General features: G+C 40.3%; 1 pseudogene; it reads right to left on the bottom strand.

The window, feature by feature from the left end:
* The window catches only part of LOC119063405 (40S ribosomal protein S14-like), a 69135-nt pseudogene extending 44367 nt beyond the window's left edge, over nt 1-24768 (bottom strand).
* Between the last annotated feature and the right edge of the window lie 3092 nt (nt 24769-27860).

Below are 27860 nucleotides of genomic sequence, written 5' to 3'. Positions count from 1 at the left end.
GATGATTTTTCATTTCTTCCTTGGACTTTCTATGTTGTTCAAATTCTTTATAACAATTTCGTGTTACAACAATTGTATAAGCATACAACAATGCTATAATGAGAAAAACACAATCCACCCTATATATTGTACGCAGGGCATTTCAAAGTGATCAGAAAACTATACACATTCCACTACCTTATTATGTGAACACACAGTATAAGGGCAAACATCTCTTCTGTAATATTCAAAGAATTATGCCTATAAACTTTTAAGTTTTTAAAAAATCTAAAATAATGATGCCTTGTTAAAGTGATAAATCCAAGAAATCAGCATGGTACTTTGGGCATAATAGAAGCATATTTATTGAATCAATAAAAGGCCACAGCTAGAAGTCCCCCTACAGGAGCTTACCAGTTAGTTTTAGAAGTAGTTTACAATCATATCCCTGTGTCTCTGTATGTTTTCCAACCCCCCAAATGAAGAGGGATAGCAAAAATGCAATCAGGGAAATAATTCTTGGCCACAAGTCACATTCCAAAGGAAAAAATAACAACAACAAAATACCCAAGCAAAACCATCAAACCACATCCTGGAAAAGACCTTTAATGTGCTGCTGGGACATCATCTGGTCCCCATCATTACCAGCTGTGACTTGCACACCCGGGAAAGGCCAGACTTCAGCAATAGGAACTAAAATAAAAGGCATAGCAAGGCTTTGAAGTTGAATATGTTTAGCAGCACTTATAATGGAGGTGGTGATGAGGAATTAAAAGAAGGGACAGACAGGGTCAGTATAATAGACAGAGTTGCTAGTTCTTGTTTATTAAAAATCTAAAGGAGCCCTTCAAATCCAGATAGAAATGGCAACTTTGAGGTCTCTCACCATAGTCTTCAATTTTTATCTGGTAGATGTGAATTACAAGCCCACTTTGAGAAAATTACACGTGAGTGCTTGGGGAGATGGGACAACATAACTGAAGCACTTTAATGCGGAGAAATGACTAAATACTCTGAAAACAATGTCAGCAATCTTAATTCAAGTACCACATTATCACAGCTGCAGTAGTGGGTTCCTAGAGTACATTCCACACAACAGCAGTTCCAGGGATATAAATGTGTCATCAAAGAAGTTCATCAAAATAAGCTTCTTACAGCCAAACTTTTAAGACATGCTGTGAGTCTCCCAGTGGAGTATAGTAAAAGCAACATTTCCCTCAGTTCTTTATTTCTAATACTCTTTACCCAGAGCATCACAAAAGAGCTGTGTTCCAAAGACTACACTTGCTAAATACTTCATAGTAGAGATTAGGATTCACATAGGTTTCATTGAAACAGAGCTTCATGGAAGTTGTAGTGGAGTCTCTAAAGAGAGAGATAAAGAAGTTGATAAGAAAATGAGAAGAAGGCTTGTTACACTGTTTGCCAGGCTTGAGAGCAATCTATTTTCATGGAAGAAACAGCAGGTTCCAAACTAGGCTTGGTTGAATAAGATTCCTGCAAGAATACTGCAGGAAACAAATCAGGTAACTGTAAAAGTCAACCAGTACCTTGAATTATAACTATTCTGAGGTCCATGAGAAGATAGCAGGTGAATCTTGAAGAATATACTAATCTTATAGACAACATATCATAGAAAAGAATGCCTAAGGTAGTTTTCTAAATTATTGTTCTGAATAATTAAGGAGTTGCCACAAATTTATAATGACCTAAATATTTCAAAGTTGGTATGTACTTAATTAGACATTATCAATTTCTCTCTGTTATAAGTTTTACTTGTTTCTCGTATGGCTGTATGCTTTATAAAACAAATTAACAGTGCTATTTAATGCAGTTGTTCTTTCCAGAATTCAGAATTATCAACCTTAAGGCAAAAATCCTGCCCATTATAATCCTATTCTCACAAGACATCATCAAAATGCTGATTCATACTGCCTAAACTAGCTGCATATTAATTACTCATTTCAATGTCAGCGTGTTCATTATATATTGCTCTTTCTGAGGGAGAAAAAGAGGAGATACCGATGCTTCTAGGGCATTTAATTAAAATGCACAATGCACCAAAAATAAGTTACTTTTGCCTTTTAAATGAATTTTGTAGAACGAACTTGTAAAAATTATAGTGGAACTGAAGGCTTCATCATTTGGAGACGAAAATACATTTCTAGTACGCTTTCTGAAATGCTTCAGTGGTTCGGATCCATGCAGGTTATGTTACGGCTTCTCCATGGCCTACGCTTCTAGTTACTCACTGCAGGTCTCCTCTCCAGGCATTAGTATGGCAAGTTATACTAATGTCTGAGGCAACAAAGAGAACCTGACATAGCAGAAATCCATCTTGCACTTGGGCTATGTTCACCTGCTGCAAGTCTAATATTAAGAAATTACATCACGCACTATTTAATTAAATAGTGCTGTGTATAGCATCCAGTTGGTCAGAAGCATTTAAATGGTAGCTGTTAGGGTAATGATGATTTTGACAAGGAAGAAGATCATAATGAGGACAAAATTGATACTGTTGCTTGCCGGTGACTTGGAGGGACAGTACTCACCAAAGTTTCTCAGCTTGATGCACACATGTCGCTGGGAACCAGAACTTGAGCCACACTGTTTTCTGGAGCTTAGGCATATCTGGGTATATAACTCGATAGTCTGATTGCCCAAATGGTTTTCGGATAGAGGCTCAGAAGTCTATTTGTAGGGAACTGATACTGAAGGAATAAGTGAAGATAATGAGCTGATCCGATAAAAAAAAAAAAGGCTTAATTATCACATCGGAGTAGAGATCCTGGATAATCATGGTAAACACTGTCAGAACTGCCCCTGTCCCAGCCTTCTGGACACAGGCATGTCAAGAAAAGAAGATGGAGCTGTAATTATTAATTAAAATAATTACTTCTACTAAATTATATAATACAGCTGTTGTGATCTTACCCTACCAGAACATCAGGCAAAGGGAAAAGGACGTATCTCCACCCTCAGCAACTGCCCCTCTTCATTGCCCTGGCAAAGACCCTAGGAGATTTGGTAAGAGGGAAGTTCAGGTCTTCCTTGGTGAATTAGTCCATCTGCTAACTGTGCTGAGCAAAGCCACAGGAGGAACTAAAATAGCAAGTGAAGAAGCATGGAGAAGGGGGACTCCAAGGCCAGGAGAGGGCATGCAGAGCCACATCAGGGAAACACCATGCACAAGAGAGCAATGGAAGGACCACACTGCCCAGTGCTGCTACATGTGTCAAGCATAAAACCATGTGTAAGCACATTTAAGGCACCCCATAGACAATCTCAGAAATATTGGTGTGTGGGCTGGCAGGGAGGCTGAAAGTCCTTTGCCAATAGGTGGGGAGGCCCTGCAAACCAGGTGAAATTTGAGCTATTACTCTCAATGTGACCTCATATGTTGTTCTAGCTGACGAGTCCTGGGAGAAATGTATGGCATACATGAATCTGGGAAGAGGTCCCCTTGTCTATTTTCTAAAACAGAGCAGAGCCCTGAGAACTGCCATTGTAGGAAAAAATGTGGGGAGCTCAGAAGGGCTAGTCACATGTACTAAGTTTCTGTTTTTCATTCATTTTTCAAACACAGAAGCGAAGCATCGGGCGGGAGCATGATGGAGCTAGGTGAGAAAGGCAGACTGGACAGAACGGACGCAGAGGGGCAGAGGGCCAGCCAATGGGGCAGTGAGCACCTGCCATGTATCAAGCTCTTGGTTGGATTTCTTTTTTTAATTTTAACATATTTTATGGATTATGCTATTACAGTTGTTCCGTTTTTTCTCGCCTTTATTCCTCTCTGCCCTGTACCCCTTCCCACCATCATTCCCCTACCTTAGTTCATACCCATGGGTCATACATATAAGTTCTTTGGCTTATAAATCCATTTCCCATACTATTCTTAACCTCCCCCTGTCTATTTTGTACCTACCACTTAGGCTTATTATTCCCTGTATTTTTTCCCCATTCTCCACCCCCCATCCATCCCCTCCCTGCTGATAACCCTCTAGTGATCTCCATTTCTGTGATTCTGTTCCTGTTCTCGATGTTTGCTTAGTTTGTTTTTATTTCTATTTTTATTTTTAGGTTCAGTTGTTGATAGGTTGAGTTTGTTGTCATTTTACTGTTCACATTTTTGATCTTCTTCAATTTCTTAGATAAGTCCCTTTAACATTGCATATAATAAGGGCTCGGTGATGATGAACTCCTTTAGCTTAACCTTATCTGGGAACCACTTTATCTGCCATTCCTTGGTTGGACTTCTTTCATGGTCTTTCATCAATTGTCAAAAAAATAAATGAGTCAAATATCATGATCACCATTACACAGCAAATAGTTAGCTGAGTTTCAGAGACATGAAGCAACTCGTGCAGGACCACAGAGCTTCTCTGTGTCACAGCAAGGTCCAGATGACATCAAAACCCATACCTGAGCCTACCCTCCCCACAAAAGTACTTGCAAGTCAACCTGCAGGGGCACGAAAAAGGACATTAAAAGTCATATTTCTATTTCTTTTTGGCCAGCATTTGTCAGTAAGAACATTTTAGTCCAGGTCAGGTAGTGAAACAACATGTACAGCCCACAGAGTGTTTGGAAGGAAGGGGGTTGACAGAGGGGTGACAGTGGCCTCCTCACTCATTTGCTAGTTGTTAGTGTATCATGACGGAGCCCAGAGAAGTCACTCATCTGTTTTAACTAATATACCTCGAAAATGGAACAATGGGTTCAAAATATTTCTCCAAAGCAGTGAAAAACTGACTACAATGCCAGTAATGTAAGCACGTGTGAAAGGCACAGGCATGTGCTCTTTACAGCTGTGAAAACCGATAGACACAATGAGGACACAACGGTTCTGACTTGAAGTCAGGCAGAAAAACCCGGCTTACTTGAACTATGGATTGATATCCAACATCCAAACATTGATTAAGTGAATGTTACCTTTTTGTATAGACTGTGCTTTGGGGGGTGTTTTTTTTTCCAGTTACGCATATTATTAAAACTAAGTATCTATATCTACCTAGAAGCCAACATGTAAACCTTTTTTTAAAATTTTAAATAATTTCAAAAACAATGAAATATTTGTAATAGGTTCAGTGCTAATAAGTTTAGCATTTCATGTGGAACAAAATAATTTTGTCAATAATGAAATTATAATTTTAAAATATTGCATGTTATATCTTTATCTCCCTTTTAAACTTTACTTTTTGGAGTAAAATGAACACAATATATTAATTTAGTGGTATAAGTGTATAATTTATGAACACATACTTTTATTTTTATTGAGAATTCAGATATAAAATGTCTAATAAAGTATGCTATATTTTTCTGTCTTCTGCACTATATATCAGTGTAGTGAATATTGTGTGATATATAAAAAGTTCTTGAAAACTATTTTTAAATGAATAAGTAGAAGAATAAATACCACATTGATACGAGGTATACTTCAAGGGATATTTGGGGAAAAAAAGAAAGGGAGATGTCTGAGTTTAAATAAAAAGATTGAAGCCATCAGAGGGTGAACATACTTCACCTTTAAACTTAACTTATGTTTGTTATCCCAACATCTATTCCAGAAGGTGCCATTTTCACTGTCAAAGTTTTCTGGTTTAGGTGACACATTTTATGGTTACCCTAATTACACAGAAAACTTCTTGAATTTTCAACTTCTCCATCTCCCCATATTTCTCTCCCTTTTTCTCCTTTTTCACTCTCAATTCAAACAAAAATTATCTTTTTAATTTCATGGTCAGGTCTGTCATCTGTGTGTGGTACCCTTTAAGCTGTGACACATTCATGCCATGCTCTTCCTTGCTTGCAACATTCATCTCTTGCCCTCTCTTCAGGTGCCCTCTTCCCCTTCCTTTAAACATATCTAGGTCTCTAAAAATCTAAAATAAAACTTTAAAAACATTATTTTGAGACCAACCTCTCTTGGAACATTTTTCCCTTTTTATTTTATTTTGAAAGGCCTCTACAAGGAAGCCCTTATTTGTTATATCTGTTTCCCTTGACACCCAACACTCAATATATTGAAATTCCTCTCTTAAAGATTCCAAGCAACAGTGGTACTTCAAATACCCTGCTCTCCACATTTTCCTGAGGAAGTTAAGTATAGGTTTGAGCAGGAATCCCAGTCCTTTGACCAAAAAGTGGTCATCCTCCACCTAGGACAATCAGAGAGAACGTGAAGGGGGACCAAAGCTGCCACCTGCCTACTCAGCCAGGTCCCCATGCATCTTTACCAGAACACCTGGAATTATTGACCAGATTTCACTATCTTAAAAGTTCCTATTATTTTGGTATGTTGCAGGACATAGTATAAATACTGTGGAATTTGAAGTCAGAAGGATCAGAACATGAATTCTAGTTCTGGCCCACAGTACTGTTCAGCGACCTCCCCCAAGTCCTCAGACACTCAGCCTGATTTTACTGTCCATCAAATGGGAATGAGCTCACCTCACTCTAGGCTGATAATCACTATGGGTTAGTAAAGACTGTTCATGTGGACGTCTGTTTTTGTTGTTTTATTATAAAGTTTTCAGCTGCCTTAAATGACACAACTCAATGAGATGTGTTTAATCTACATGAACTTGCTATAGAGTCAAAAGTGCTGCAAAAGTCACTTTTGATGCGGTGTTTAAATCTCCACAGACATTGATCTAGAGTGTTCAGGGAAATGATACCATCTGTTTTTCTGAGAACTCAAAATAAACAAACCAACAAATGTACTTAGAAACTTTCTGGACCGTGCCCAACATCTGACTTATTTTTCTATAATTTATACTGAGTATTTTTTCTAATTCCATTTATGTAATCTATAAATAAAAGTAAGAAAAATATGAAAGAATGTAAGGGCAGTCTAAGAGAAAAATGTTGGCACTACCACCAAATGCCTGAGGAAGGAGCCAGAGCCCAGCAGGAGGAAAGATACATTTAGCATTCTTCAGAGACCTGCAGGAAGATGTTCTGTGGCTGGCGGGGAGGGGGGATGGGGAAAATGGGAGGGGGGTTCTAAAGAACCTTCGGATGACCTATACGAATCAGAGTCCACTTTAAACACCTGCCTAGCCATGGCACATGCCACCCCTCACAGAAGTGCACACTGATCAAAGCGATGCTCCCTCTTCCTTCTCCCCTTGCCCCACATTCCTGACTCCACGGGATACGGAGGAGGAGGGTATGAACCACCAGCTTAGAAAAACAGCTAAACACAGAACCACTCCTCAATCACAGACTTTTTTTCCTACAACAATGGGGAAAGAAGAGACACCCCAACTTAAAACCAAGTTGGTAGATTTGATAATTATGTGGGACTGTGCATTCCAATTGCTTACCCGAGTGTGTATTTTATGTGTGGTCACTAAGAGTGACCAGAAAAGTCAAGGGACAGCCTGAGTTCTCACCCAGGGGTGCCTCAGGAAGACAATATTAAAATCAGTGGGAGGCAGGAACTAAATAGTGTGACTCATTCAGTAACCTCAGTTACTTCCCAGTACAGGCTTTTACTCTGCTGCCCCAGGTCACTGCAGGTGTCCTTCCCACTCACCGAGACACTGGTCCCCAGCTGTCCCACAAGCTGCAGGTGCACCTTTTAAATTCAATGCTGACCCGACATAGCTTTAGGTTTAAGAAGCCCACTGTGAGAGACACAGGGAGTGGGAAAGGTGCAATGTGTGGAGGCCCCAGGGGCAGGATGCTGGGTTTTTGTCTCAATGATCAACTCTGTAAGCGAAGCATGAAAGGAGAATTGTGGTCTGCTGTGTGGATAGGAATTGAAAGTGTAACCAAGGGGCGAATAATGGGAAATGGGATTAGGACAGGAATTCCAGGAGCAGGAGCAAAGACATGGGACGTTACAGTGGGTATTAATGACCTGTACCACCAAGAGTCTCCACATTCCTCCCGACACCCCTCAGTGCGTAACCCAAACCTCTGTCCTGCCTCTGCAGAGCACCGATTTGTTGATGAACAGCAGCGAGATTGGTTGGAGACAGAAAAGAAACCCTTTCTTTAGTTATGGCCTGAGAAGTTAAATTTTTATCTCAACGTGGTTCTCTGGAGAGGAGGAGAAAATTGTTACTGAGAAGTTTCTGAGCTCTGATTTTAAAAAAAAAGGTCCAGCAACTATAGACATGTTTGCCTGTACTCACAGAGCCACTAGTTCACAGTGATTTATGGGCAGAATTCCTAGGGTGGGGGAAAGGCAGCAGCCTCAGTGCTATAGACCAAAGGACACAATGCTGTATAATTTACTGAGCAAATGATAAGTCAAATTACAGAAAACATGGGACTGCAGAGATAAAAGCACACTCCCTGGGGCCAGGAAATTGTAGAGCATTTATCCAGGAAGTTTAAAATGAGGGAATTTTCCTGGGCCCACTCCCTGTATTTATCTTTCTTGTTCTCATTTTTTGCCTTCATATCTCATTTCCTGTATCTTACTGACATCTTTATAATTAATCTATGTGGAGGTAAGTCAGCATTTTATATATAATATATATTAATACTAACATGTATATTAGTTTAAATATTGAAAAGTTATATTGTTTCTCAATAGTGATGCACATGCCATCTGAAAATAAACCCTCTAATCCCGTGGTCTATAAAGCCTTAATTAATCAAAATACAGAGAGGATGGTACAACAGAAATTTTAATGTTGTGGCTAAGAATACATCATCCTGATTTTAACATTTGCTTCTGAAAAGCTTCCACTTCCCACAACATTTTTTAATAAAATAGAAAGCACTATTCTCTTCTTCATTAAAGTTACTATACTTAATGAAATTTAAAAAGGTCACTTTCGTTTCTAAAATTTAATGAACATCAATCAACAAACAATTCCTTAAATCACCTCTTACATTTGTTTTGTCAGATTTTGTGTTGATGACACAGGCAGTAAGTAATAGTTATGCAACGATCGGCAGTATTTAAAAGATTAGAATTTACTTGGAATGTAAGATCCCTTAGTCTATCCTAACAGCCACTCTTAAACACCATTGTTTTGGTCATTTTTCCTAAGTGTTGACTGACTAAACATTTTTTTATTTTTAAAGTTCGGTCTTAGTTCAATTATTTTCATAGTTGATTATACTGAAAATTCATCTCGAACTGTTGTTTGAGTAGTTTTTTTCTGTTGGCAGATGCTGTATTAGCAGCATTAGATATAACATATCATGAAATTCTCACAACCACCCCCTGAGATTGGTATGTTTGTGTGTAGGGCGGGTCCTCAGAACCACCCAGAACAACATCAGCATCTATCATCCTACACATTCCCATGGAAGAGCCTGAAGTGTGAAGTGGTGGAGTGTCCTGCAGAGCCCAGGAGGCTCAGCTGCCTCTGGGAGGTGTCTGGCAGTGCCTCGCAGCCTGGTCCTGGAAGGTGCTGTGCGGTTAGAGCTGCCGTGACAGCACCCAGGTGGTTCCCGGGCTAGGGCACCAAGGCCGGGAAGAGAGACTGACTCACTGATTACAAATGTCTTTCCTGTCCTCCCTGCTGTTAAGACACAGACACTTGGGTTTCTTTGCTGTGGATCTTTCTTTCACGTCCTAGAATCCCAGAGTTCAAACTGACTTCTTGTACAGTTGGTCATTCCATAACACTTAATTAGAGGGGAAAATTCCTGACCTTAAATGAGGTTTGCTTAATGCAGTAAGCATGAACCCTTCAAAATGTGTAACTTAAGCTTTGGTTGATTATCTGTTATGGTTTAATTATATCTCCCTCCTCCCCCCCAAAAAGAAAAGATATGTTGAAGTCCTAAGCCCCAGTACCTCAGACTGTGACTTTCTTTAAAATGAGTGTCTTTATAGAAGTCACCAAGCTAATATAATGTCATGGGGGAGCGGGTGGAGTTCTGATGCAATATGACTGGAGTCCTTATAAAAAGGGGACATATGGACACAGACAAACACAGAGGAAAGATGATGTGCAGACTCACAGGGAGAAGGCCATATGAAGATGGAGATGGGAGTGATGCATCTACAAGCCAAGGACTGCTGAAAATGTCTGGTGAACCACCAGAAGCGAGGAAGAAGCAAGGAAGGGCTTTCTACAAGTTTCAGAAGGAGACTGGTTCTCAGACACCTGGATTTCGGGCTTCTAACTTCTAGAACTGTGAGACAAGTTTTTGTTGCCTTAAGCCACTCAGTTTGTGTTATTTTGCTATAGAGGCCTCAGCAATCTAATAACACTAATGAAAATTTCCACAGGTTTCCCTTCTCCCCCTATTATTATTTTCTGAGTTTGACTAGGCACAGCTAAATGGCCATTGTGATTTTTCTTTTTTAGAAAATTATTTTTGACTTCAGAGATTGAATTTTATCTTTAGTTCCATGCTGCTGCAAATGAAGCTATAAGGGATTCACTATTAAATGAGGTCCTCACTTTAGGTTTGCAGGACCCAAGGAAGCTTGGTGATGAGATTCATGGACTCTGGCTTATAGAATTTCTTGGTATTATAGTTCTAGCACAAAAGGCAGCTCTGCCTCCCTCACCTTCTAAATGAATGAGAATTTAAAAGACAAAAGGTTTATCATTTTTGTGCTTGACAGCTCAGCCTCTGCCCACAGCATCTTGCATCTGCAGATCTGCTTGTCATTACATCCAGAGAAGAGCAAGCGATATCTCCAAGCTTCAGGGATGCTTCCGGCAGAAATAATGACCATCTCCACATTGAAAGCCATATGCCTATAGGCATGTCACTGTCCCCAGCTACACACAAATCTACGTGAATTAAAGGTGTGGAGCCCTGTTCCCGCCCTTTCTCATAATACTGGTGAAAATGTAATCCTCTGGGGGATGGAGGATTAAACAATCTTACAGCTTTTAATTATAGTGATGCCTTTTAAATTTTTTCTGATTATTTCAATACCTTTTTCTAGGTCAGAATATTTATTGTAAGATATCTCATAAAATGCTGTCAAATCATTCATCTATTCATCTGTTTATTTAATAGCATACATTAATAAATAAAATAAACATCAACCATTTATTAAGAATTTACTATGTACCAGGCACTGTTCTAGGTTTTATCACTCCCTACTTCTCATGACAACCACATAATGGACACACTGTCATTCCCCCATTGACTGTTAACACTAAACCATGGGTCCATGTCCAAGTTTACAGAGTCAATACCTGAAACCAAATCTCCGACTATAGAGCTTACCCTCAACTCCTCAGCTATTCTGTCCCAATTAAAGGCTCATGAGGGGTCAGCTATTGTACAACAAGAGAGAAAAAGTTCCCACCCCCCATGGTTATATTCTTTGTGGTCAAGAACTTATAGTTCAGGGAGGTAAAATGATAATAAGCATCTCATAATTGAATTTGATAATCCCAGAAATGTAGTTAGTTGTTTATGCTGCTATATAGCTCATGACAAAATATCTTAATACATAATGCCAAGGGCCCTCCCTCTATAGGATTTATTTAAAACAAGGATCTTCGGAGGGAATATTCTAAATAAATGATATGAAATTATATATATATATGAAACTCAAATGGAAATATTGTAGAAGTACAGCAAATTTATCTAATCTCAACAAACCTAAGAAGTAGTCGTAAAGTCATAAAGTCATAAAATCATAAAGACAATGTGGCAAGAATGGCCTTCTCCTTTCTCTCCTGGCCAGAGCTGCCTGAAAGAAGATTTGGTATCATTCTTCTCTTGCCTTCCTCTCCTTCAGACAAACTCCAAACTCATCAGGAGTCTCCTTGCTGCTGTCATATAAGAAAGCATCTGCTGTAGCCCAGTACAGCATGTATTCCCAACATTCAAGCTTTAATCAAATCTTGGCTTACTTTAGGTCTGGTTGCTTCAAGCTCTGTAAGGCTGAAGGTTACTGCTAAGTGCTGCCTTATCCAATTATCAGTTGTAGGCAACCTCGTGGCATTTTGTAGCTGAAATAGACCTTACGGATTATTTTCTGGAACCTGCTCATTACTCTGTCACCCCTCAGCATTTATGCAATTAGTTTGCTCTATTTAATTTGTGTTTATACAGTTGTTGCTTTGCAGTTACTTAAGAATTCTCCCCCTATGCATTTTTTCTCTCAACTACATTGTAAGATCCTCAAGTGTTACCATAAAACAGTCAGAGCACCAGAGAGTCTCCTCCGTTGGCCAAGATGGTGGCAGGGGGAGGTTCTTAGACTGAGATCACAAAAAGCTAGCAAGATAACCAGATAGGAAAAAGCCTTTCCCCTTCCAGTATCAGGTTGGGGGTGGGACCAAGGGAGGCATGTACAGGAGCCCTAGAAGTCAAAATGTCACAGGGAGAGGTTTTTAGACCAAAGTGGCCTGTCAGTCTAACCAGGGGAAAGAAAGGATTGGTTGGGAAGGGAGAAAAAGTTTAGGAAGTTGACTGGTCATTTTGAGAAAGTACCTGGTCTGTCCCAGACCCAACCTAATATAATCCCAGAGGAACAAAGAAACCCTCTCTTATCTACCTGGTGATGCACTGGCTGGTGTGTTCATACACTCTCCCAGAAGTACGTGACCTTGTGGCCCTCACACACAGGCTGCAGGAGGGAAACTGGAATGAACACCAGCCAGGAACAAGTTAAGCTACCTGGATACGGACTATGACTGCAGCTTAGCAGCTGCTGCAAACTCCAAAGGGACTGTACTTTAAATTGGAGCAGGAACTCTGGACACCAGCTTTTGCTTGGTTGTGCTGAGGAGATGGGCTTTAAGACTGGAGTCAGCCATCCTCCCAGATCATGCACCACTTGAATAAAACCTCTTTCCTCTTGCACCAACATCTGTCTCACAAGTTTGGCTTTCATGGCAACAGGCAGCTGAACCTCCTTTTGTTCAGTTACCTGAACCTGTTTTTGTTTGGTTTACTTTTTACATATAGAGAGTACTCACTAAAAGTTGTCAAGTGGATAATCCAAAAATATAAAAAGTAGGATAAATAGCATGTTTAAAAGTCCATTTTCTTCATTTAGTTGCACAGCCCTAAATATATCTTGAAATTAGCTTATTTTATCTTACAGTCTCATGATATTAATTTGCATTTAATCACCTATCCCTATGTAACTTTGGACTTTTTGGTTACCAGTAATAGAAACCCACTCCCAAATAAGAAAAAAAAACAAGATAAAAATTACTATGAGGTTAAAAGGACAGGAGATAAGCCATGTTTTAGGACAGGGCCACTGACACCATCAAAACGACCAGAGGGGAGAGGGAAGGGAACTTAAGGGGAAAAAGGGGGAGGGATTTTGAGGAACAAGTATGAATGACACAGAGATGAGGACTGGGGGGGGGGGGAATGGGAGGGGGGGGGGGAGACCGGGGGGGGGGGGGGAGAGAAAAAAATGTACTTGAAAAGTAACCAAATAAAATTAAAAAATAAAATAAAATAAAATAAAATAAAATATAACAATTAAAAAAATGAAAACAAAGATGTTTTAATTAGCAAGCCAATAGCAATTGTTCTAAAAATAAAATGTATTCCCCATAAAAAAAAAAAGACCTCCCTGCTCCCCTTTACACATGTCCTTTGTCCATCTCCAGCCTTATATTTTGATCTCTCCTTGAGATAAACATATGAGGGAATGCAACAGGTGCCTAGTTTACCCCAAAACTGACTAAATTCTTTTATCTCAATTTCAAATTTCCTAAGGAAGGGACTCTCATAGGCCCAACTTGAGTCTTCTGTCAACCTCTGAACTGTGACCAGAGAAGCAAGATTATGTGAAGTCTTCCCATTTCCACTCGAATGGGGAGAGAAGTTGATAAGAGAGATTTCCTGGGAGAACAAATCAAAGCTAGATGAAAAGAAATCAGTGAGAATCTCCTATAATTTCTATGCCCAGAACTCGGTTACTCAGGTTCTCTAAATTCGGACTCAGAGAAGACAGCTCCAACCACGTATCTCTTACACATGGAGGGGTTCAAATGTTGGGTATTATTATTATTTAGTAGAAGTAACTAATTAGTAAATGAGTGTAGGCGATGACAGCCATAATGAATTATCAGAAAATTTTTATCTTTGACATATCTCAACATTTTATACATTTATTTCATGTCTCAACATTTTATTTATTTATTGAAATATCTCTAAATTCTGCTCCTAATTGAATGTGATTTTTTTTCTTTTGAAATTAATTGATTGCTTAAGGGATAATTTAACTCCCTGTTAGAACCATAGAGTCTAATCTTGGAAGAATTACTAAATTTTCCAGAGAACTAGATAAGTTTAGTGGTATAAAATATGGCCACAGAGCAAGATATGTAGATTGTTATCATGGTGTAACAAATAGAAACAACCATTGTAATATTTCAAGACCCCATGAGCAAGAGTTTTATAAAAGCCCCATGAAAATATCCCAAACCTAATGACCAATTCCAGGCAAATCCTAGGAATTTTTCTTTGACTTAGTCCCACATGTTTAACATAATAAATTCCACAAAATGGCACAGAGAGGAAATGATAAGCACATAAGAGCCATTGTTCTTTGTGCAAAATTTTAGAATGAGAAATGAACTATTATTTGTGAGACTAGGACACGTACATATGCGGGAAACAGCTCAGGGTGACTAAATGAATGTTCAGAAGCACAACACTGCCTATAAATAGCATGACCCAAAACCTCAGGGTTCCAAATCTTTCTTCACTACGGAAGCGTGTATCTGTCCCATCATTATTTGGAGCAGGGATGACTGACTGTGGGACCCTCAAATCATGAATAATATAAAGAAATTTACTTCCCTTAGGCTTCCAGATTGTCAGGCAAGGACATCCAGGGCATGATGGCATTGAAATCCAAATAGTTGGAACAATAAAACATGTTTCAAATCGATCCAGTCCGGGGAGTCAAGGTTTCATTATACAAGCCCTCAGGGCTGGGAAGAGGCAGGAGAACAATGATGGAAATGTGCGTTGCCATGGTGTCCCTGCTGCATCCCCTGATTTCACAGGAGTGGAACTAAGTCTCTTCGAACCAATTTGGTGGCAAACAGCTTCCGCTTACCTTTCACAGAAGTCAGGCCAAAGTAAATGCTCCTGCCTCTCACACAGATCATTGCGAACTCTTGCTATTCAGGTTTCCTAACTGGTCTTTTCCCACCCTTGGAATAATGGAGTTGCTTATTGCCACTGACAGGGAAAAACAATTTTACCATGAAGTATCTGTAGTTATGCCATGTGATTAGAGAAATGAGGAAGAAAAACCAGGACAATGGAGTCATGCATTGGGAGTAAGATCTCATCCTAGCTCCACTACCAGATTACAGAGTAAACTTCAGAAAATTCCTTTTTTAAATATTTTATTTATTTATTTTTTAGAGATAGAAATGGAGAGAGAAAGAGATAGAGAGAGACATCAGTGTGTGGTTGCCTCTTGCGTAGCCCCCCACTGGGAACCTGGCCCACAACCCAGGCGTATGCCCTGACTGGGAATCGAACCAGTGACCCTTTGGTTTGCAGCCTGCATTCAAACCACTGAGCTATGCCAGCCAGGGCTAGAAAATTCTTAATTTAGCCAAGGACTCAGTTTCTTCTTCTTAACTAAGATATTATTGATTAAAAAGAAGCACAGCTATTTACTATGATGGAGAAAGAAAAGCCATGGCCATTATAACTGTAATATGCCACTGATTATAAAATGCATCCTGATTGCAGAGATGTTAAAATATAAAAAACATATATTTTAGAATCTGTGATAAAATGGTATAATTGAGAGGAAGAGGTTTGGCGAAACTAATATTTCTGAACGTGGACCTCCTGGTTGCATGCTTTTTTCAAGAAATGACTATCTGGATTGTTGATTTTCCTTCTGTTAAGTCATTGAGCTTAGGCAATTGAAAATAGCTGCAAAAAGGGGAGAAGTAGGGCTTGTAAGAAAAATGCACTCTGTCAGGCAGTTGTAGAGTGACTCTCAATCAATTAAATATTTGAAAGTTAAATTCCTTGCCTGTTTTAAACAAATCCCAAAGTCAGGAATTTGCAAAAGGTCAACTCTCACTCCCTGCTTACCAACCAGTTTTCAAAGTTATTTTCTTCATATCAGAATCTCCTCACTTTCAGCTTCTTGAAGTTATTTCTTCCTTCCCTACTCCCTCCCTCTCTCCCTTCTCTTTCTCTTTTTTCTTTCCTTTCTTCTTCCCATCCATCAATAATCATGAAGCACTTACTCTGTGCTTAATAAATAGCCAGGTCTTCTGCTCAGTGCTCAAATACAACAGTGAATAAAACAGGCCTAGTCTGAGCCATCATCAAGAAACAAGCTCATCTTGGGTGGAAGGTGGTCATGGGAAAAGCAATTGTGACGCAGGGTAATAGGAACATGCACACAACCCAGACTTGGAAGTTGACGGAAGGATGTGATATCAAAGCTGTGACCTGAAGCTTAATCAGGAGCATGCCAATGTACACAATAATTGCCCTCACACCACAGAACTGAATGCTCTGGTTAACTGGACTTCAGTTAACGAAAATAACTAAAGAACATTTGCCCTATGCATTTTCTATTTTCTCAATATTTAACTTTATGTTGTACTCTTCTCCAGGTTACCTTTGCTCTAGACAATCAGTAGCCTCACTTTCACTCCACAGATCCTCTGCCCATGTGCTCCAAACCTTTGCTCAGCTCTTTCAGTTTGCCTAAAGTGCTTCCCACACTCTTTCACCCAATTAAGTAATGACTTACTCAGCACCTACTTTGCATCTCTGCCAATTTTCTCAGGAGAAAACTGAGAAGCAGAGAGGTTTAGCAACTAGCCTGAGCTCACACAGTCGTTAAGTAGCCAAGCAGAATTCAAATCAGGACATTTTGTTTCCAAAGTCCCTTCTCTTTTTACCAAGCCACACTGGCCCATTGTAGCCAGAGTCCCTCCTTATTTCAAGGCCAAGCGCAAATCTTACCATCCCCAGGAGGTTACCCTCTGATAGTTGCAGCTTGTACAGATGTTACCTCCCCTAGTCTTTCTATGTGTGTTCCCTAAAGTTTGTCATAGACTGTGATGGTGTTTGTAAATGTGCATACACATTTTTTCAACAAAACTTTAAACAACTCGTGAGCAGGAATTGCACTTTACATCTCTTTGAAATTTGGGATTATCAGTGCATGACACATAGCAAGCTTTCCTTTACTGTAGTTTGGAAGATCCAGATACTACCTATCCTAGGGAACTCCCTAACTGGGTTCCAGTTAAGGAACACTCTTGGTAATGATGGACTACAGAAGCCATGAACAAAAATGGGGGCTCTGTAATAAATCTGACAAGCTCAGGGGGGGGGCACATGGCAGGCCTGTGGCTTCCTCAGCAAAGGATTTCAGTCTTTACCTTAAGTGAGCCCTGCCCATTGTTCTTATGCATCTATGACAACATACCTTTGAAATGTCAGAGTAATTTTCTTTCTCTACCCCTTGAAGGCACAAAAGCAGGCATCAGAGTATAAGAGTGCCTGAACAGGAGACCACAAAATGCCTAATTATTCTCTTGTTCTTCGAATACCATCTCTATGTGCTATAAATGTCAGTTATTAACTATCCTGCATCCCCTAATGTAAAGGAAGCATGTTTCTCCACTTTGCCTTATGTCTAATTCTAGAAATTTCCCTGCTTTTTTTTCTCTTGCCTCCTTAATCTACTGTCCATGGATTTCAGGCACCTTCCTTCTGTCTTCTCCTCTGATTCTAATGTACTAAATAAACTACAAAACTGCCATTCTCGGGAGCACGTGAGATCTTGCACCCCGTATGTCATCAACTTGGCTCAAATAAACTCATAAAAATTGTCTACAGATTTGGATGTTTCTTGCATTGACAAAGCTCTCAGAGATACAAACCAGATTATTTTTGCTCTTAAGCCAGCTCTCCTTCCAGGCAGGGCCATGACCTTAGTGCATATTCACTGTAAAAGGGAAGTGAACAAAACTAAGGATTTAAAAGGTTTCATGAGTTTTGAACTCCCTCCCAGAGCAGCCAGACCAGAAAATGATCTCTCTATGAATGCAAATCAAATGCCATTGCAGATGAGACATTAGATTTTTCCACTGAAATTTCTCAGGACATGAATTCTCAAATGGATCAGAGCTGACATATATTATTGGTTTTTATTCTTTCTCATACTTAAGTCATTCCCAGGGTGTTCACGAGGCACTTACAGACATGCATTCACCCCACCAGGCTGCCAATTGATCATTTAGTACATTATTACATAACTTATTACCCCCAAATGGCAAAAGCACAGAGCAGAATTTGATTCCTTATCGTTATTTGCATGACATGTATAACACTTTTCTCCACGCTCTGTGCAGAGAATATTTAACAAGCCACATTAACTTCTAGGCATCTAGAATTGTATAGCTGAAAACAAAAGAAGCAGAAGAAAGAACAGGAAAGGTAAAAGGTGAGATAAGGAACGATCTGACACAGAGAGAAAAAAAACAGATAAGAACAAAATCAAATCCCAAAGACTTTGGGGAAACTGTTCTAGCTACCTGGGAGTCATGGTGTCTAACAGACCATAAGAAAAAACTACCGAAAGATTTCCACTTGCCCCAGGTTCTCTAGGCCAGAGGTCAAGGTGTTAAACTGAATAAGGGACTAGTTAGCCTAGAAAATAAGACCAAATGTACTTCCACGTTATCATGAGTGTATTAAAAGTTAAAGACAGTGAGCTTAAGAAAATCCTTATTTAGACCCTAAGTAGAGATCCTACTATCCAGTTGTGTTGATGAAACCATGCAGGGAAGAGAGCACAGACCTCTAAACTGCTCTTTTTTCTTATTCTAAGAAGAAGACACACCCAAAGTGGCTGTCCACCTGTTCAGTCATCCAGGAATTTTACTTAAAAAATGTCAGCCTTTGTCGGTTTTTACTAGGACAGGCTTTTCTCTAAACTGTTGCCTTATTTTCAGCATGTTAATGACCCTTTCACAGAGACAGACACATGCGTGTGCACACACACCCACATTACAAAATGGTCTAGCGAATGAGAAGCAGAGGATTATATCATACAGGGTTATAACTTCCAGGTGACCTGACCCACACACACCCCACATGACCTTGCATTGGATGTGTAGACCTAGTTTAGGGATTGTACATTTTTCATTGATCACATTTTGGAATATATTTCTATATTCCTAAAAACTATGTCAACATCCAGTATCCCCCAGACCTCTAACTGTGGCCTTGAAGGACTGCAACTGTCCATAAAGCTCTCTTTAGTCACATGAGAGTCTCATAACCAGGGTGTACTCTTTCCAAGAAAATGACAAGAGAAAAGAGACAACTTAAAGAGACTTGGCAAACTTTCTCTAGTCATTTGCAAGAGATAAACATTTCCTTTACCTCATTAATTCACATCTTTTGGCATAGAGAATGTGCATTATTCTTGCAGTTATCACCAGCCTCAAAAAACCCTGGAAATTTTGTAGAACAGTTTAATGGCTCATGCTATAAATGGCAAGTTTGCCCTCCAGCTGAAATCTCCAACATGCTACAGCCATTTGTGGAATATTGCTTTCCAGACGAAAATTAAGCTGGAAGATAAAATGGGAAAGCATTACAAAGTGCCTTGTAATCTCCAGATATATTTGGGAGCAGCTTAATTTCCATTTGTCTAGGCTTTCAGATGTTTGCCATAGAGCTTTCATTTGACAATGGGAAACCAGGCTTGCATGATAAATAATAGGTATGTTCTCTCCAAGGGTAGCAGCAATGATGTCCATTTTTAACCGTCCATGTCCCCTTTTAACAAATACATGTGGCATATTTATTCTGTATACTTCATATTTTAAAAGGTATAAAGAATAAGTCATATGATGTCCCCGAAGAACATACAGTCTTCTTTGGAAAACAAGAGATATAGAAAAAAATCTGCTTGTGGTCAAAGACAATCTATAATAACAGGTGTATGCCTCCCCACTCATTTTTTTTCCTGATGTATACTGAGAGACAGTGAGGAAGCGATATCATTTCTGGGTTTGTGAATGCAACTCATATGAGTACACCCACTGGTACCCATTTTAAACAATCTCCTATTTATCATGTTTGCATGTCAGTTTATTGCAATGGAGACAAGAACGCTCAGAGCATATCCATGAAACCATACGTTGTCAGTTTCATCCATAACATAAGAAATCCCGGGAGTGTTTTAGAAGAACAGCCTGAGAAGGTAAGGCTTAGCCACACTGTAGAACATCTTCGAGCAAGGTTCTGGCTGGGTTTACTTCCATAGGCATATCTGCAACGGAGAGTTTTAAACAGCACCAAAATCTGACAAGTAATCTATCAGTAATAAATTTATCCACACATGCATAATTATGAGGAAGAAATTTGACAGTTGGAATAACCAGTTTGGAAAATATGTTATGCTTCATAAGCAGTGATAAAAGAATGGCCTAAAGCATTAAGAGAGAGAAAAAAACCAGTGAGTTCGGCTTTGATCACTTTGAGTTTGAGCCAATGGGTGATCTTTCTGGTGAAGGTATGCAGCAAACAATTGGAAATGGGATCTTAGACAGTTCACTGCTGCAATACAGACGCAGGCATGCTTGCTTTACTGTACTTCACAGACATTGTGTTTCCTACAAACTGAAGGTTTGTGGCAACCCTGTGTCAATTAAGTCTATCAGAGCTGTTTTTCCCACAGACTCAGGATGGTTAGCATTTTTAGGAACATTTTTAAATTCAGGTATGTACATTGTTTTTTTTAGACATAATGCTGCTACATACTTAATAGACTAGAGTATAGCAAAAACATAACATATCCACTGAGAAACCAGAAAAATTGTGTGATTCACTTTATTGTTATATTTGCTTTATTGCAGTAGTCTGGAACCAAACCCACAATATTTCCAAGATATGTATGTATAGAGTTCAGAGGTTTTCCAAGAATGGGTATTTTAATTAATGTGAGTAGATGGGATCACTCAAAGAGAGACTCTAAGTACAGAGAGAAATGAGAAAGACCAAGAAAAAGGAGCATCTTCATTTAAGAAGAAAGGAGAGGACCAATGGACCAGTCAGAGTCAGAGGAGCATGCAGCATCACGAAGTCCACCTGGAACTCTAAGGTGTGCTCCTTAGTCTGTTAGAGCTACCCTAACAGTGCCATAGGTGGCCTAAATGAAAAACATTTCTTTCTCGCACTTCCAGAGGCTAGAAGTCTAAGACCACAGTGCCAGTATGGTTAGGTTCTTGGTAAAGGCTCTCTTCCTGATTTGCAGATGGCTGCCTTCTTGCTCACAACACAGGGGAAAGAAAGATCATCTCTCATGTCTGTTCTCATAAGAACACAGATTCTATTCATGAGGGCTCCTCTCTCATAACGTTGTAGCCTCCAGAGGCCTCACCTCCAACACCATCACATCGGGGATTAGGGCTTTAACATTTTAACTGAGGGACAGAGGGAAGACACAAACACTCAGTCCACAGCTGTATGGATGGCCAAGGTGCCTCATCCCTCAGAGAGAGTAAAGAGGTTAAAAAGTAGGATGAGGTCATTTCAGCTTTAAACTATGAGATGCCTTTAACTAAGGAGAGAACAGCTGAGTAGAATATTCAGTTTGGGAGCCAGCTTTTAAGGAGTGTGTGCCTGACAAAGAGATGAAGGTGGCAAGTGCCAACTAAGATGTTTGTTGGCCGGAGAAAAGTGAAGGGATGGTATAGGGGTCAAGGGGTCCAGGGTGATTGTTTTTTCTTTTGACCACTTGCTTTTCTACTTTGTTTTCAATTAATAGGAACTTGAGCATGTTTGTCAAGTGGAGGGAAATGCCCTGTAGCTCCAGAAAACACACTGAAGAAAAATTGAAAGGGAATAAGCAGCAGAGCAAGACCCCCAAGGGAAGCAGAAGGCAGTGAGATTCAGGAGACTGTTGGTGGAGCAGAAGGTTGCCTCTTTCCCTGGGGGTAGAACACAAGAGCGTAAAATGGGTGAGGATGCTGAGAAGTGCTCAAGAAGAGAAGGTTCTCTCCCTCACTACATAAGTGGGCTCTAGGGTCAGAGGATGATGGCCAGGCTCAGAAAGTATGCAGACAGTGAGTCGGTTATAGTAGGGACTCAGTGGAATTTGACAGGGAGCTAAAATGATCTGCTACACAGTACTGAAGATCCCATTGCAGATGACCTAAATCCATTTCATTCAAAGTTCTGAGGTTAGTGTTATGACTTACTCTGCGGATTGCCAGCAGCCTGCAAATAAGAAAAGAAGGAAAAAAAAAAAACAAAGTAACAAGGCAAACCTGTTAGCTGTGTGTGCTGCTGTTCCCCAGCGTCCTTTGTAGCTGGTGGGAACAGCAGAAGGTCTCTGAGTCAGGGAGATCAAAGTGTTGCTGAAATTCACAGCATGGGGGTCCACGCTAGAAAGGGAGGTCACTGAAGCCAAAAGCATAGGAGCTGGTAAGCAGACACTATTCTGAACACATAGTAATGGGAGAGGTAGGTGCACAGAAGGTCAAATCTGTATACTTCATTCTTCCTAGAGATGAGGGTTATAGGCATGAAAAATGTTCTCATTTCTCCGGAGGTAGACCTTTCCCCCTTGATATCCAAGCGAGTCAGAGAGAGATCTGCCCCATCCTCTAACACAGCTCAGGAGGTTGTACCGAGGTGGCTCCTGAGTGGTCCTGGAAGGAGCTTTCACACTAAACACTGGTATTTACCTCACCGAGGAGCTCGGGCACAGACACTAACTGTGGGGTTACTTAAAATGCAAGGCTCCATAGTCACTGGGAGAACAGTAGTGATCCAGTGTGAACAGGATTTTTGACCCTGCAGGAAGCTTCCCGTGTTCTTTCTATACTTGTAATTTGTAGCATTTTCTACAATATCCCTTTCTTTAAGTGTGACGGCCATGGTACATACTCCAATTGGACAAAGCTTCCACCAATACAGAAATATCTTGATTCATTAATTTTGAGTATATTCAGTTGCCAATAACATTTTGATTTGCAGTGGAATAAAGAATAAATCCAGGAAAATATTTAGGTGTAGGTGCACTTAAAAAAAGCTTTGTAGAACACAGTCAAAGATACTTACTCTAACATTAAAAAGATAATATGGCCAGCTGAGTTGAATTAACTCACGAATGCATTGCTTCCCAAGGGAAATTACAAAGTCACTCTTCACAAACAGGCATTGCTGCCTGAACACAATCAGACATTGGAGATCAGATAAAGTGTTACTGTACTTATCACTCCAAACTACAACGCCTTCAGATAATTCCAATTACCCACTTAGAAAAGCCAAAGAAATGTGCTTTTTTAGGGCAAATAGCGTACTTCATAGAAAAAGTTACTGCATGTAAAGAATGCTGTACAAAAGAGTAAAGTTAGAACAAGTCTCTCTCCTCTTCTCTTCTCTCCCTCCTTTCCCCTCCCCTCCCTCTCACCACAGGGAGCTGGCTGTAGGCAGGACTCCTTCAGGGCAAGACCATGGCCACCTTCCAAAGGCAGCCCTCAGGGAGTGCACAACATGGACCCGAGGCTATAGCAGAAATTGTACAAACAACATAAGCCAGTGGGCTCCATTCTCCTGCTCTGCAGGCATGAATGTTGACTGATTCTGAGGCCAGAGGAAGTAGTTATGGCCCAGATGAGGAAAATTGCTTGAACATACTTCAAATAATAAACCAATGGCATCTCAGTTTTTCTGAAGAGGGATTGACTATATTACAGGGTTCTTACATTGTGACTGACTGTCCAGTCATGTCCCCAATAAGCACTGTTAAGTCTAACTTTCCATCCTGGTCCCAGCCACTCTGTCCACCCAAAAGGGGCTTCTTCCCCTGTTTAGGCTTCCCCCGCCCCCTCATTTTCAATATTCACTTAGACTGTAGCATTTCCAAAGTGGCTCCCTGCACAACTCCAGCACCCTGCGTTCTCTTCCACTCTGAAACCTCCATATCACCTATTGTCTGCTACTCACGTGTCCCCATTTATCCCACAGGCACTGTAATGTTAGTTTTTATATGCATATTGTGGCTGATGAATCATGTTAGTTTTTATATGCATAACATGGCTGATGGATCGTACTGTGGTTGTTCAGAATCACAGGCTTTGGCTCCATCCACAGAGATGCTGAATGTTACCCTTTGAAATCATTGGGTTACAGTACCCAGTTGAGAACTGGGTTAAGTGGCATACTTATATGAATGTCCACGGTCCAATAAATACCCTCCTCGGTATACGGATAATCAATCCAAGCTCACACTCAGACTTTTACATCAGTGTGATGTGAAAACAGACAGAAGAGCAGAAGAGGAGCTACATCAGCCACTGTCCTTCAGTAAATGTTTGAGTTCCTCTGCCCTAGATGACCAATAACACAGTTCTGAACATAGCAGGGCGTGGAAGGGCAGGGGTTTGCTGGAGATATGCGTGAGGTCAGCCACGGAGGTCCAAGGATGCCTGGGGTCATCTTTGAGTAAGATTTACACTTGCAAAAGGTTTTCTTGGTCTCCACTTCACTATCACGATGACAAAAAAGAAGCACAGAGAATTGGCTTGGCCACAGAAGTGTAGTGACCAGGTCAGTTACTGGCCTGACAACTCGATGAGAAACAGACCATGGACATGTGGTCCAACAAAGATTTCCTTACTAGAAATAGGATAGATTCTTGAGAGCTCGTGTGGTATAAACTGCAGCTAACCTGGGCTTTTCTCACATGGCAGATTCTTTTATATTGACCTCTGAGTCCTGAACATGTCCTCGTTGATACATACACTCTTTTTGCACTGTCTCTGCACTGGTTCCACAGTAAACAGATGCAAAAGTAACCTTAACCATGTCCTGGTCATCATCCACAACAATATTTGAAACTGGATTCATGGTCCCCCCAGATCATGGGTGGACATGCGCACCCCTGAGACCAGGTCAATACACTTGTCCTGACCTTCCATGGCCTTCGACCTTGATCCTGGAGATGTGATGATTTTGTTTTCAGTCTCTAGGTGTGGCCCCATGACCAGGAAAACTCAAGCCCAGAGAACTTGAGACATCAGTCTGGATAGCACCAAATTTTATTCTGTGCCAGAGTCCTTCACATGTGAACCTCCTGTAAGTTACCTGACCCTGTGGTTGGAGAGCACCTAAACATTCCTAACATAACAAAACTCCCAGAACTCTTGTCTAACAGAAATATTTTTAAAACTGGGAGGAAAATTTCTTTTATCTCAGTTTGCTTAAAGCTATCAAACACAAGTAAGGACTATTCTCTTAGGTATTCCTTCTTAGATTTTATTTCTACTGAAACATTTTGTCTCAAAACATACTTTAAAAGTCTAATACCCTGTATCAGCAAGTACTATTTTAAAAGGCAAAGCTTTTCCCCTCAAAAACTTAAAAAATTCAAACCTCATATGGAATTAACCAGCTCTTCAAAGTTTCCTAAAATAAATCTTAGGGGATTTTTATGTATTATTTTGAACTTTCTGTTGACTTGGAAACAGCCAGAGGATTTTTGCCCTTCTCGTATCCCCTCTCAGGATTGCTCCTCAAGAGCAAGCAACTCCCTATCAGCAAGAACAAAAAGAGGGAAAATGGTGCCCCATGCCCCAGTTTTCCAAATGAACCAATGTCTTGTCCAGTGGGATTTCTTAGGTGCTGTCCTCTTCCTTTAGCCCCTCAAATGAAGCCCCACCAGTCAGGCGTTGCTACCTTTGGCCTATGATTGAGGAGGTCCCATTCTGACCCTCCTGCCGTCATACTCCTCCTCACAGAGCAAAAAGGGCCTCAGAGTTTCCTCACACCAACCCCCCTGCCCAGTTCTGGAAAATTCCCCAAGGACTCAAGACTCCAGAATTCCCTGTCCAAAGAGCCCAAGCCAGTTTCTGTGTCCATATGATAGAGCCCTGTCTTGAGAGTCACCCAATGAGACAGGAACAATTAGAAGAATCAGTATTGAAGTATGCTTATAATGTTTATTTTTATATTCTTGTAATTTTTATGAGATGAGATTTACTCAAAATCATCTCTGCTCATTGAATGAAAATGTAAAAGCTGGGAGGACCTTGGAGACCATTCAGTTCATCCCTCGTGTTATAGTCTGGAACTGTGGGTAAGTGGAGGTGCCTGGCCTTGACAGGAATCTCATCTCCAACTGTCAGAGGTCCACAGCCCCCTGTTTGAAACTTTTGAGAGGCAAGATGCATTTTGAAGTTCAGAATTCACAGCATGTTAGTAAGGTGATAGTGTACATATAACATAAAACATCAACCCCCCCCTCACTGGGGTCTGGGACAACACCCAGAATCAAACACAAAAAGTCTCTACAAGAATTGAACTTCACAATATTACAGGCTGCATTGTGCCCACCTCCCATTCACATGTTGACTTCCTGACCCACAGTACCTCGGAATGTGACTCTTTGGAGAGAGTCTTTAGAGAGTTAAGTTAAAATGAGGTCGTTGGGGTGGGTCCTAATCCAATGCAACTCGTATCCTTACAAGAAGAGAAAATTAGGACAGAGACGCAGGGGAAGACAACATGAAGACAAGGAGAGACAGCCATCTACAAGCAAAGAGGAGAGGCTTCAGAAGAAACTAATCCTTTTGAGACCTCCATCTCAGACTTATGAGCTCCCGAATTATGAGTACAAAAAATTTCCATTGTTGAAACCACCCAAGCCTGTGGTACTTTGTTAGAGCCATGCTAGCAAACTAATAAACACTGAGATGATGAATAACCTTGTGTCAGTTCAGGTCAGGCTCTACTCTCAAATGAGTTATGACAAAACTTCCTGTTGTCAGAGCTTTTTTGGCTTTCAGAAGAGAACAGAGTGTGGCCTGTCCTATCTGTGGGCCAGTAGACAAGTTGCTTAACCAAGCCAAGAGCCTGGAGTGGCCAGCCTTTCCAAGAGCAGTCTGTGAGTCCCTTTCATGCTGTGGAATCTCCTTTCAGCCTCAGCTGCCCGTGTCTCCAGGCTGTCCTATGAACAGAGCCAGCCAATGAAATAACTTCTATTATACAAGCTCCCTCTGCAGGAAAACCCTAAATGAGCCTCCCACCAGGTCCTTCCTAAATTGGCCAAATGCTTCAGATTCTTTGAATTCTGTAACATTTATTACTCCTTCCATTTTTGCACCATTTGGGTAACTGACTTTTTCCCCTTCTGCATTCTGCTAACATTTTTATTTAATTTCTACACTGAATCATGAAGAGGGGGAATCACCTAAGAGCTTCTATCAGGTAATAAGCACATATGTGTGTATGCAAGGGAAAAATAAAGCTTTTGTAAACAGTTTTATTTAACAAACAACTGTCCTTTCCCTATTTTTCCAAATCCTGGATTAAGGCAAGCAGCCAGTTGCAAAATTGAACAGTTTATTATTCAGCTGTGAAAAACAAGATCAGTTACTAAATTCTTTAAAGAAACTGTTAAGTCCTATTTTCATTCCCAAAATTTCTTCTTCAGCCCCCTCTGGCTTTGTTTATAAATGTTTTGGTTTATACTAAACCGAATCATCATTCCTTAAATTCTACCTTGCATGTTTCCCCCTGAGTCATTAAAAACCTCACTTTGAAAGACAAGCTTATTTCCTATTCCATATTCATATATAACAACAATAATACCAACAGCAATGATGATGATAATAATAATAGAATCTAGCACTTATGCTTCCCCACGCCAGGCTCTATTCTCACCACTTTTGCATATAATTCATTTAATAATCAGAAAACTGTTGTTGTTGTTGTTGTTGCTAGTAAGTTCATGTTATAGATTTAAAAAGCTGAAATACAGAAAAGTCAGATAACTTGCCCAATACCCTACTAAGTGAGAAAACTGAGACTTGAATGCAAGAGGTCTGGCCAGAGTTCAGGCTCAGAGGCAGTAACCCTGGACCCATCTGGTTGTTGACTATTTCCATAGGCAAATGTGGATTGCCACACATACAATCCAGGGAATAATATTACTCTCTGTA

The sequence above is a fragment of the Artibeus jamaicensis genome, unplaced genomic scaffold, assembly GCF_021234435.1.
Source record: "Artibeus jamaicensis isolate MK-2021 breed Jamaican fruit bat unplaced genomic scaffold, CSHL_Jam_final contig_603, whole genome shotgun sequence".
Taxonomy (NCBI): Eukaryota; Metazoa; Chordata; class Mammalia; order Chiroptera; family Phyllostomidae; genus Artibeus; species Artibeus jamaicensis.
The sequence above is the reverse complement of the archived record's forward strand: the minus strand, read 5'-3'. Positions and strand labels throughout refer to the sequence as shown.